The sequence below is a fragment of the Pipistrellus kuhlii genome, unplaced genomic scaffold (assembly GCF_014108245.1).
Source record: "Pipistrellus kuhlii isolate mPipKuh1 unplaced genomic scaffold, mPipKuh1.p scaffold_m20_p_11, whole genome shotgun sequence".
Lineage (NCBI taxonomy): Eukaryota > Metazoa > Chordata > Mammalia > Chiroptera > Vespertilionidae > Pipistrellus > Pipistrellus kuhlii.
This window is the reverse complement of record NW_023425416.1, coordinates 28,988,252-28,999,118: the sequence shown is the minus strand read 5'-3', so window position 1 is coordinate 28,999,118 and position 10,867 is coordinate 28,988,252. Positions and strand designations below refer to the sequence as shown.

General features: G+C 44.4%; 1 protein-coding gene across 4 annotated transcripts in view; it reads left to right on the top strand.

Moving 5' to 3' along the window:
- The first annotated feature begins 5,928 nt into the window (after nucleotides 1-5,928).
- TMEM108 (transmembrane protein 108) overlaps nucleotides 5,929-10,867 on the top strand; it is a 218,600-nt gene continuing 213,661 nt past the window's right edge. For 2 of the 4 annotated variants that reach the window (XM_036431447.2, XM_036431445.2), the window contains exon 1: nucleotides 5,929-6,021. The gene's annotated coding sequence lies outside the window, so the exon portion shown is untranslated. Of the gene's footprint in view, nucleotides 6,084-10,867 lie in introns of all 4 variants that reach the window. The other 2 variants (XM_045579282.1, XM_036431446.2) reach the window with 1 other exon arrangement.

Genomic DNA, 10,867 nt, shown 5'->3' with positions numbered 1-10,867 from the left:
TTTTGAATCCCTTTACATGAAAGAGTGACAGGTGCACATTTGTCACCCTTCTCAGTCAGCAGATTCTCCATCTCTCAGTCCTGATGGCTTTTCCATATTGATTTTTTTTTTTTAATCCTCACCCGAGGATATTTTTTTCCATCCATTGATTTTCAGTGAGAGAGTGAAAAGGAGGGAGGGAGGGAAGAAGGGAAAGAGAGAGAGGAAGAGAGAGGAGAGAGAGAGAGAAGAACATCAGTGTGAGACATATAACTGATTGCCTCCCACACATGCTGGAAGGAGGGTGGGTGCGAACCCGCAGCTCAGGGAGGTGCCCTTCACTGGGAATCGAACTTGGAGATCCTTTGGGGCACAAGCTGATACTCTAACCATTTAGTAAAACCAGCCAGGGCTCCACATTGATTTTGTTCATCTTTCCAAAATAGCCTGAGTACATGGTTGCTGTTACAATCAAGTAATTCTAGTCCATCTTTGTGGGTATCAGAAAAAGAAGTTTCTGTATTATTCTTTCAGTATCTTGATTTTTGGGAAATAATTCAGCTTGTGAAATATGCACCTTTCCATTCCTGAACAAATCCCACTAAGATCAAAGAATTCCACTTATTCTTTGAGTGACTTTCTCCCCTTGATGTGTTAAAATAATCTCCTTCCATTGGTTTCAGAGACACTGGCAATATGCTCTTCAAAGTGTTTTTGTTGTAGTTATTATTTTCCTCATGTATAATTAATCAGGTTTCTTAATTTTCTTCATGTGAACTTCCTTACCAATTTTAGGAGAAATACCTTTTTTTTTTTTTTTTCTGTGACAGTTTACATGGCTCAAACATTTTCTTTCTAGCTCCTACCTCTAATGCTTGTTATTTTCATTTCTTGGTATATGTTTTTTAATGGAAAGCCAACAACAGCGAAATGGTGTACATAGACGTTTTTGTGGGTTATTGAATTAAGTCCTTCCTTTCAATTGTCTTCTAAATGGATCCTGCAGTTATCATATTTCCCCTTTTAAAAATCTAATGTGTATGGGATGGGTTTCTTGATTTTCCCCCTCTCCCACTAGGATGTAGAATATAATTGTGTTATTAATTTTTACTTAGTGGCTCACCCACAGCAGTCTCTTGGGTCCATTTCTGAACCTGTTCAGAATGAAAGTTCTCTCTATTGCCCTTCTGTGTGGGATTTAGAAAGCCATCCTCAATTTATTAACATCCAGCCCAAGGCCTCCGCCCCTACCTCACAGCTCTCATCCAGATTGAGCAATTGCTTACTCGTACTTTGTTCTTTGATCATAAAAGCCTCCCATTATTATTATGTGGACAAGTGTTGTCAGCTTTCCATTTAACATTTAACATTTCTGTCTCATCATTTCACGTGGGAATATTTGTAATATACATTTTTCTACAAGAAGTTTTTAACATCAATTGTTTTTACAGTTGAAAAGTTTTTAAGTTCATAAGCCATCACACAGACTTATTCTGTGAAGTTTATTCAACAAATACTTTTTTATGTACCAGTTCTACACACTGGGGGTAAGCATGAACTAGAATCAAAGTTCATAGACTTAAATTCTAGTAAGGGGGGAGGTGGGGTGGGGAGACAACAAAGAAATAATTTTTCGTATGTTGATAAGAGCTAAGGAAAAATGTAGGGTGATTGAACAGCCCTTCTTTACCAGTTCTACCAGAGTATTATGCTCCAGTGCCGATAGCCCTCTTTTTATACAGTGAATTAACTTCTCTCCAATGCAGCTAGAATGATATCCGCTGTGTACCATCCTTGAGCAATGGGAGAAAACAGTCATGGATATCATTTTTTGTAATAGGGCTTCATACTCTCATGGACCCCAGGCTGAAAAGGCTGGTTAGAGAGGAACAGTATAGGAGGGAGTGCAACTTGGGATCATTTGACCTGGGAAGTTCTCTTTGACAGTAAGTTCTTTGAGCACAGACCTGAATGTTTCTCTCTCACATTAATGTTTCTCTCTAAAATCAATAAAACAGATTTTTAAAATGTTAATTGCTCCTGCTACTTATTTTACCCAGTAGATAAAGCTATAAGTTTACAAGGTGAGAAAAATGTGTCCCTCATTTCAATGCGTTTTTTTTAATTGATTATTGTATCACATAATAGTCTTCATCCCCCCAATCCCATCCCAAACCCCTCCCTACATACGCCCTCACCCCCCTGCCCTTCCCACCCCCCGTTGTCCATGGCCACTGGCCAGGCCCATATGCATGCACACAAGTCCTTTGGTTGATCTCTTCCCCTTTAACCCCTCCCCGCCCCTACTTTCCCTCTGAGGTTTGAAAGTCTGTTCGGTGCTTCTCTTTCTCTGAGTCTGTTTTTGTTCATCAGTCTATGTTGTTCATCATTTCCTCTAGATGTGTGAGATCTTGTGATCTAAGAAATACCCTTCAGTGCGTTTTTGAGCCAGAGGAAAGCTGGTTTTTAGGCTCACCCATGGGGCTTCCCTATTTTGGATGTGGCAAATAAAGTTACTATTTAGAAAGATGGCTATTGTTGGCAAAGAAGTCTGAGGGGACCTCACTAATTCAGTTAAAAACTAGGCCATACTTCACTAGAGCAATTATCACTAAAGAGAAAAATTCTGAGCAAAAACAGCTTTCCAAGATCCAGGCGTTGATCACTTTCTTTAACAAAATAACATAATTTGGTAAAACCCCAATAAAGAGAATTGAGACTTTCTTCAAATTCTTTAAAATAGACTCCCTTTATTTAGATAGTATAGTAAGCTGAATGAACAGCACGGCTATTTTACTTGAAATTTTGTCTACTATATCCAGATATTCTGTTTCACAAGGTACAACTTGGACTCAACTTTAATCAGCAATGGCTTTGAACTTTTTGCAGGAGAGGAGGTTTGGGAGGGGGTGGGGAGAAGACAGCAGCTGGGAATCTGCATTTTAACAAGTACTCCAGGTGATCCTGTTACACACTTTGGGAAGTAGAGAAAAACTCTACAATCTCAAACAGAAACTAGCTTTTAGTTAAGGAAAGTTTTAAAACAAGTGACGAGCCTAAACCAGTTTTGCTCAGTGAATAGAGCATGGGCTTGCGGACTGAAAAGTCCCAGGTTCAATTCTGGTCAAGGGCATGTACCTTGGTTGTGGGCACATCCCTGGTGGGGGTTGTGCAGGAGGCAGCTGATCAATGTTTCTCTCTCACTGATGTTTCTAACTCTGTATCCCTCTCTCTTCCTTTCTGTAAAAAATCAATAAAAATATATTTACACACACACACACACACTTGATGATATAAACCAGAGTGTTGATCAGTTTGGTATGGTTAACAAAGGTAACAGGTTCTTTTTGAAATATTTAATCAACTAGAATTAAACATGGCTTTTCAATTTGTTCCACTGAATAGTCTTTGGAGTATTTATTGTCTCTGCATTATTTTTGACCTTTAAAAATATATATTCTCACAAATTATGTGGACACTTTCCTCTGTTTTCAGAGTCCTCATGGCATTAGTGATTTGTGTTGTGGAAGTGATTTTCCCTTGTTAAAGAATGAGCCCATGTATCTAGCAGCTTAGGCAGGTGTTCTCAAGTGTGGCTGTCTACAAATCACCTGTGGAACGTTTTAAACTGATAGTTGCCCAGGCTCCACGGTTCACCCTAATTGGAATCTCTAGGCACAGGGCCCCCAAATCTCTTAAAAGCTTGACTGTACAGTCAGACTAGGGAACCACTGGTTTAATGACAGAAAAAGAAGCTTTCTTGAGACTTTCAAACATATTTTTCTTGACTAGACATTTATTTTTTGTTGTTGTTTTGTTTATTCTCACCCAAGAATTTCCCCCCATTGACTTTTAGAGGAAAAGGGAAGGAGGGGCAGAGAGAAAGAAAGAAAGCCATGTGAGAGACACATTGATCAGCTGCTCCTCCCACTCCACACATCCCGGGACTGGGGCTGAGGATCCAACTTGCAACCCAGGTACAGGTCCTTGACCTAGAATTGAACCCATAACTCTTTGGTGCATGCGGGCCAATGCTCTAACCCACATGTGTCAAACACAAGGCCTGCGGGCCAAATCCGTCCCGCCAGGCCTTGCAATGTGGCCCGCACCGCGCTGTCATCACTGCACTTCGCTGCGTTTCCATCACAATGACAGTTTATGACTGTTCAGTAAACCATTCGGCCCGCGATTTAGGCTGGATTTTAGATTTTGGCCCCTTCTCTGATTGAGTTCGACACCCCTACTCTAACCACTGAGGCACGCAGGCCAGGACTAGAAATTTCTTTTCTTCTGTTATAGCCAGAACCATTGTGATGCCACATTCAGGGTGTTCCCTGAAGCTCTGATTTTGTGCTTTGCCACCTCTGATAGAGATGTGGTGAACAATGTCTCCATTGCTAAGTGGGCTTTACTTCCGGGGCTGGTAAGGCAGAGAGACCCAAGACACACTGAAAGGCTGACGTTTTCTCTAAGTGGCAGTTTGATCACCTTTATAAATAGTATGAGGAAATGGCTTGAAGCAGTGTTCTACCACTGGTCTGAAGAGGTTTTGAAGGATTTAGCACTTAGACCTTTGAGCCACTGTGGTCCACTATTGGGGGGCTAATAAAGAGCTTGACTATGCTGGACAACGAAGTTTCTAGCTGGCCAGTCTGAAATAGTTAAAGTCAAGTGTGAGAGATGAGAGAGATACTGGGCTTCCTGATTTCCAGACTCTGGAATTACTAACAAGGATATCTGGGCACGTCTTAAGATCCCTAAAATAGATTAATTTACAACTTCTCTGGCTTATGCCTGAATCGTCCTAGAAGCTGAGAGCATTCGCTTTTTGCATGTGTTTCCTATATGCTTCTTTCTGAGTTTGCCAGTGTAGTTCTACAATAGATTGTACGTTTCCAGAAACCACTTCTGTTGCTTCTCTCTGGCCAAGAGTATATATAGCACGGTGGCACTCAGAGGCACGTGCTCCATGCTTTGGGGTGACCTGGTGTTCTCTAGGAGGAGCATGCAGTCCCTGCTTCTAGTTTCCACACTCCAAGCCCCATAGACTAAAGATGGGTAGATGTGGAAATTAAACACACCTTCCCTCAGCTGATGCCCAAACTATGCAGGTCACTGAAGCACCCCATCTTTAGTTAAGTCACTGGAATGCAGTCCATCACACAAGGAAGGAAAAAAAAAATCTGGAAACTTGGAGATAACAGGAAGCAGGGGCTATCACCATCATTTTCTGGCAGGGGCCCTTAAAATCTTGCCGTTCAAAAGGTGTTCCTCAGCCAAAACTGGTTTGGCTCATTGGATAGAACGTTGGCCTTAGGACTGAAAGGTCCCAGGTTCGATTTTGGTCAGGAGCATGTACCTGGGTTGCGAGCACATCCCCATTAGGGGGTGTGCAAGAGGCAGCTGATTGATGATTCTCTCTCATCGATGTTTTTAGCTCTCTATCCCTCTCTCTTCCTCTATATTTTTTTTTTTTAAAAAAAGAAAAGTAGTCCTCAGACCAGGAGCATCATCTGTGAGCAAGTCCCATCCCAGACTTAATGGATCAGAATCCTCCTTTGAACAAGATACCCAGGTAAGTCTCATGCACATCTAGAATTTGACATATCAGTTCATCTAGTAATTGATCCATCCATGCACATCTAGAATTTGACATATCAGTTCATCTAGTAATTGATCCATCCAGCGCCACTCAGCCCCCCTTCCTCCCACCCACCCCCAAAAACACAAAAAACAAAAAACAGAGACCCAACCCTTTGTGCCTGCCTCCGCACCGGCTCCACTGGGTAGCAACCCAACCTCCAGGGACATCGGAGAGGCTGCTGCCGAGGGCACTCGGTGATTGGCTGCACCGACCACGTGACCGGCGCCGGGCCTCCCGCGCTACCGGATTGGCTCTCGCAGACGCTGACGGACAGGGCTGGTCTCCGAGGCGCGCGCCCGAGCGTCGCGGGGGCGTGAAGGCGCGAGGACGCGAGTGCGCGTGCGCGTGCGGCGGGCTTTCTCCGGAGCCGTCGGAGGAGCCGGAGCGCTTGTCCCGAGGTGAGCGCTGCCGCGGGGCGTCCCCCAGCCTGTCCGAGGCCGGATGCCGGCGAGCGGGACGGGTAGGGCTGGGCTGGCGGGGGAGCGATCTGGGGTCCGCCCGCCCGAGGAGCACCGCTAGGGGAAGATGCAGACCCCGGCTCCGCCACCACCCCTCTCGGTGCCTCGGTTTCCCTTTTTCCTTCTCATGCACCTCCCCATTCTGTTCTCCGCGGGGACTGGTCCGCCGTGGGTCGCTGCCCACCTGGCAGTCTCTTCTCCGCCTTTGTTCCCCGCCCGGAGGGATGCTGTGATCGGCTCCCTCCCCGGGTCCAGGGGAAGGTGTTGGGGTGGGAGCGTCCCGGGCGTGGGACCAGGGATGGGGCCGGGGGCAGATGGCTTTCCTGCAGTGGGACCTGCCACACGTGCGAGCGGAGAGAGAGGGGGGAAAAAAAAAACACAAAAACGTTAGTGTCACTTTGGCCAAGCCGCGGGACTCGAACTAACCCGGCGGCGGGCGAAGCCGAATTCCTAAGGCAGCCGTGCGGGCGAGCTGGGGGCAGGACCGGTGCCCCCAGCCCGGGCTGCCCCTCCAGAGGCTTCCCTGGACCTGCACGCGAGCGCTCACCCCGGAGTTGCAGGGGAACCGAAGGCTTGAAACCTGCTCGAGGAATCCAGATAGTCGCTAAGAGGAGGAAGAAGAAAAAGAAAAAAAAAATTAAGCAGTTGGGTTACTACTGATAGAGCAAGTGTATAGGAGAGGCTACAAAAAGGAATTACAGTGGCAGTGACGCTGATGATTGGGGAATTGTATGGAGGGAAATGCCTGCAGTGAACTGCAGACCAGCCCGTCACACGGAGATTCTTGAAGAAGACGGGTTTGCGGGGCGGAGGGGGGAGTCGGGGGAAGGGGTGGTAATCTCTGTAAACGGAGGTTTTTCTGGGGCTGGCCAAGCGAGTAATTATTTTCAGTGTTAATGGCCTGTAGGGAGAAGGAAAGGCAGGGTCTAAATTACACGTCTTCAGACCTCCTTCATTCTTGGAAAAGTGGGTGTTTAAGGAAGACCATTTGGGTGCCAGAAGCAGTGTGCGTGCTGTGGAGTGGGGATGTCTTTTTAAAAGTGATACTTTAAAAAGGGAGGGTGTGTACAAGGCATCCTCTTGCCTCACTTTCCTCTTTCCCCCCCAGATCTGCAGTAGCAAGGGCATGCTGTGCATCCTACGGTGGAATATACAAAGTTCATTCCCTTTTCCACTGGTTAACTAGTGTGTTAATTTAGTCGATGTATCTAGTACGTATTCTATTCGGTAAGAAATGGTTCTACTAACTGTCATTCGGAAGATTTTACTGTGTTCTAGAGTTTCACTGTAATCCACTTAGAACTTAGTCTGGCATAGGTGGACAAGAATCTTCTTTACCTGATTTCTCCAAGACATCCCAATATGTTTCAAAGCCCCTTTATTACTTACTCTTCTTACCTTCCCTGTACAAAGTTTGGTGTTTTGGGGAAACAATGCGATTTTTCATACATCAAAGATACTCACGCCGGTGAAATGTCTACACATGCTGAGAAATTAATTTACTTGGCAAGTTAACACGAAGGGAAGAGGGAATAGTTAAATCTGTTAGGGGGGAAGTCAGACCTAGCATTTATCAGTTACAGCAAATCAACTTTTGGTGATTTTGCTGAGGTGAATGAAAGTAGGAGAAGTAGCTGCAAAGCTTGTCGGGAATAGAACAAATAACCCTAGTGAAGTATATGTTGAGAGATTGGAGCATAAAGAAAATTAATGGGGATGCTTTAAAAAATTGTCAGTGATTTGTTTTTAGCTGGTATGCGATGCGGGGCAGGGGTGGGGGGGAGGAATTCTGAATGTGGGGTAGGTGATACAGTTTGAAAGGTATGCTTCCATGTTTTTCTTAAATGTCATCTTTGTTCATATAAACTGCACAGAGGGCATGCGGTATTTATGTTCAGCCTGTGGAAGGGAGGCAGGGGTTTTGAAAAGGTTGAGGAACACTTATTAGGTTACCCAGGGGAAAACAGGGAGATTGGCAGGCTTAGTTCATTCTGAAGGAAGCAACGCACCTCAGTGACCTACAGGACAAGGTTTTATTCTCTGATTCAATAAAAGCCCGCTCGTGTTGCTTTCAGAGCAACAACAAAATCATTTCCTCTCCGTCGTTTCTGTCCCCTGGGTCAGGGACGGGGAGGATGGAGAGTGAATGAGAGAGATTAGAGCCCGACCTGCATGCCTAAGCAGTAGTGTCCTTTGAGCGGGATCTGTGTCACATTGTGTGACTATCAGAGCCTTCACGTTGAGAAGCGTCTGAGGGCCTTCCCTGGGACACAGGCTGTAAGAGAGAGCGGAATAGCACTGCCACAGGTAGGGCCCTGGTGAGATCATCTGATAGAGAGCACTGGGGGCAAAGGAGAGCCAGGGAATGTTTAATTCAGTGAGGCTCTGCTGCTTGCCTTTGGAGCCTGGAGGAGGCATTTCCAGGCAGAGCTGCCTCATTTACTGGCCAGCCCAGCTGGGCTTCCCGTTGCTTCCAGAAGACCTGCCTTTCGCGAACGAGTCTCCTGCGGAGGCCCTGTGGCTCGGGTCATAAGCATCAGTTATGCTTGTAATGTGCTGTGGAAAGGAAAGGCTCACAAAGGCACGGATCTAGGCTGCCATTCTTTCGGGTCCTTGGCTCATGTCACTCAAGGGCTTCCAGAAAACAAGTTGTGCCGTCCCTACCAGGAGGTGGCACTGCTGCCTCTGGGAATTCCTGGAGGAGCTGAATGACGGAGCTGGCAAACCTGCGGTGTGTGGCCTCCAGTCTAGAAGATTTTGAAAGGCTGTGTCAGCTCTTAGTCAAAGAGAATCTTTAAAAAAAAATAATAATAAAAAGAAAGAAAGAAAGAAAGAAAGAAAGAAAGAAAGAAAGAAAGTTTGAACTATTTATATAAGGTAGGAATAATGTCTGTTGTGGGGAATTGAGGGGTAGGTGTGATTACTTTGCTGGTTGTATATATGTGTCCTAGGAGAGAAGGCAAAGGATAAACTGATGAGCACCCAGTGTAGTGCCGGTTTTAAAAGCATGTGGCAGATATCTTTTTTGGTTAATTGAATGAGGTTGAAATCATAATTAGATCAGAATTTCCAACAATTTCATAGTCAGTAATTCTTCACATGTAAAACTCGTCGACACTCTTAGACTGTGGAGATGACTTTTAAAACTGACCAATAGCTGATCATTACATGCTCTGAAGATAGTGGTGAGGGCATTAGTAAGTAAAAATAATGCTGGCTAAGTATTATCTTCGTGGTGTCCGCAGAAGATAGGTCAAAATTATTCGGAATCCATTTCTTCTTAAAATATTTCTTAGGAATTTTTACATTTTATTTTATTATTTTTTAAATATATTTTATTGATTTTTTACAGAGAGGAAAGAGAGAGGGATAGAGAGTTAGAAACATCAATGAGAGAGAATCATTGATCAGCTGCCTCTTGCACACCCCCTACTGGGGATGTGTCCGCAACCAAGTTACATGCCCTTGACCAGAATCAAACATGGGACCCTTCAGTCCGAAGGCTGACGCTCTACCACTGAGCCAAACCGGCTTTGGCCGTTTTAGATATTCTTAACTGATGTAGTCTTTTCAAAAATGTATTAACAATCCAGCTCTTGAACTTTGGTTTTATTGACCTCATTAGCCAGAGTTCATTCACCCATCCCCCTCTTTTGAAAAAGTTATTCTATATTCTTTGTAATTGATGGTTCTTCGAAATGGACTTTGCGGCCATGATATTTGAGGGAGATGTGTGATGTTGCCAGTGATGTTACAGAGTCTACGAGAGCCTCAGCTTTGACCCCATCTGTGCAATAGGGCACTGCTGCTGAGTATCAGCACCCCAGTCACCTGCTTTCTCGTGAAGTTCTCCCATAGCTCAGCTTATTTGAGGTTTATTTCTGTCTCTCTTCAAGTGAGCTGATGAGCTGGTTTGTACTATCAACGCCTAATCCTAAAATGCTGCCCAGGCTAAATGGCAGTAGTCGCAACAGTATGTTCGCATTGCCTCATTTTGTGACCTCAAGTCAATCTTCTTGCCTCTCTGAACCTCAGTTTTCTCATCTGCTCACTGGGTTTGGTGAAGGCTCTGAAAATTTCTTCCAAGTCGAAAATTCTATGGCTAGGTGATTTGCATAAGGTATTTCTGAAGGCTCTGAAAAATTCTCATCTAGAATGTATTTTCGTATTGTGAACATAGAACAAAAACAAGAAATCTCACTAATATTTCTTCTCAGAGAAATTATTGTGCATTGCCTTAGAGCCTTAATAATTCAGAGTCTTAAGAAGTCCTAGAGATGGTTTAACTCAACCTTCTCATTGTATAGACAGGGACGTTCAACTCAGAACTGAGTGACTTGACCAAGCTAATAGAGCTAGTTAATGGCAGAGAACTGGTTAGAGAATTAGGACCAAGCAAGGATTCGCCTGAATTCCTTTCTCCAATGTTGCCTTTCTTCACCTGCCATCAGTACACAGAATCTATATACGGATTCTGTGTACTGATGGCAGGTGCAAAAAAAAAAAAAAAAAAAAAAAATCCTGAGTAAATACTTAGTGTAGGATTTTAAAGCCACAGCAAAAATAGTGTTGAGTTTGGGTAGACATTCAAGGTCAGACTTCTCTATGTGGCTCATTCTTTTATTCACTGACTAATCCTGAGCAGGATTCTGTACTATACATCTTTGGGTTTTTAAAACTTTTCTGCATAAAATTTCCCATAAGAAAAAGCTTTCATCATCATGGAAGAGTTATTCCCTAATCAGATGTTCTTAAGTGGGGTCCTTGGAGCTCTGAGGGCTGTGTG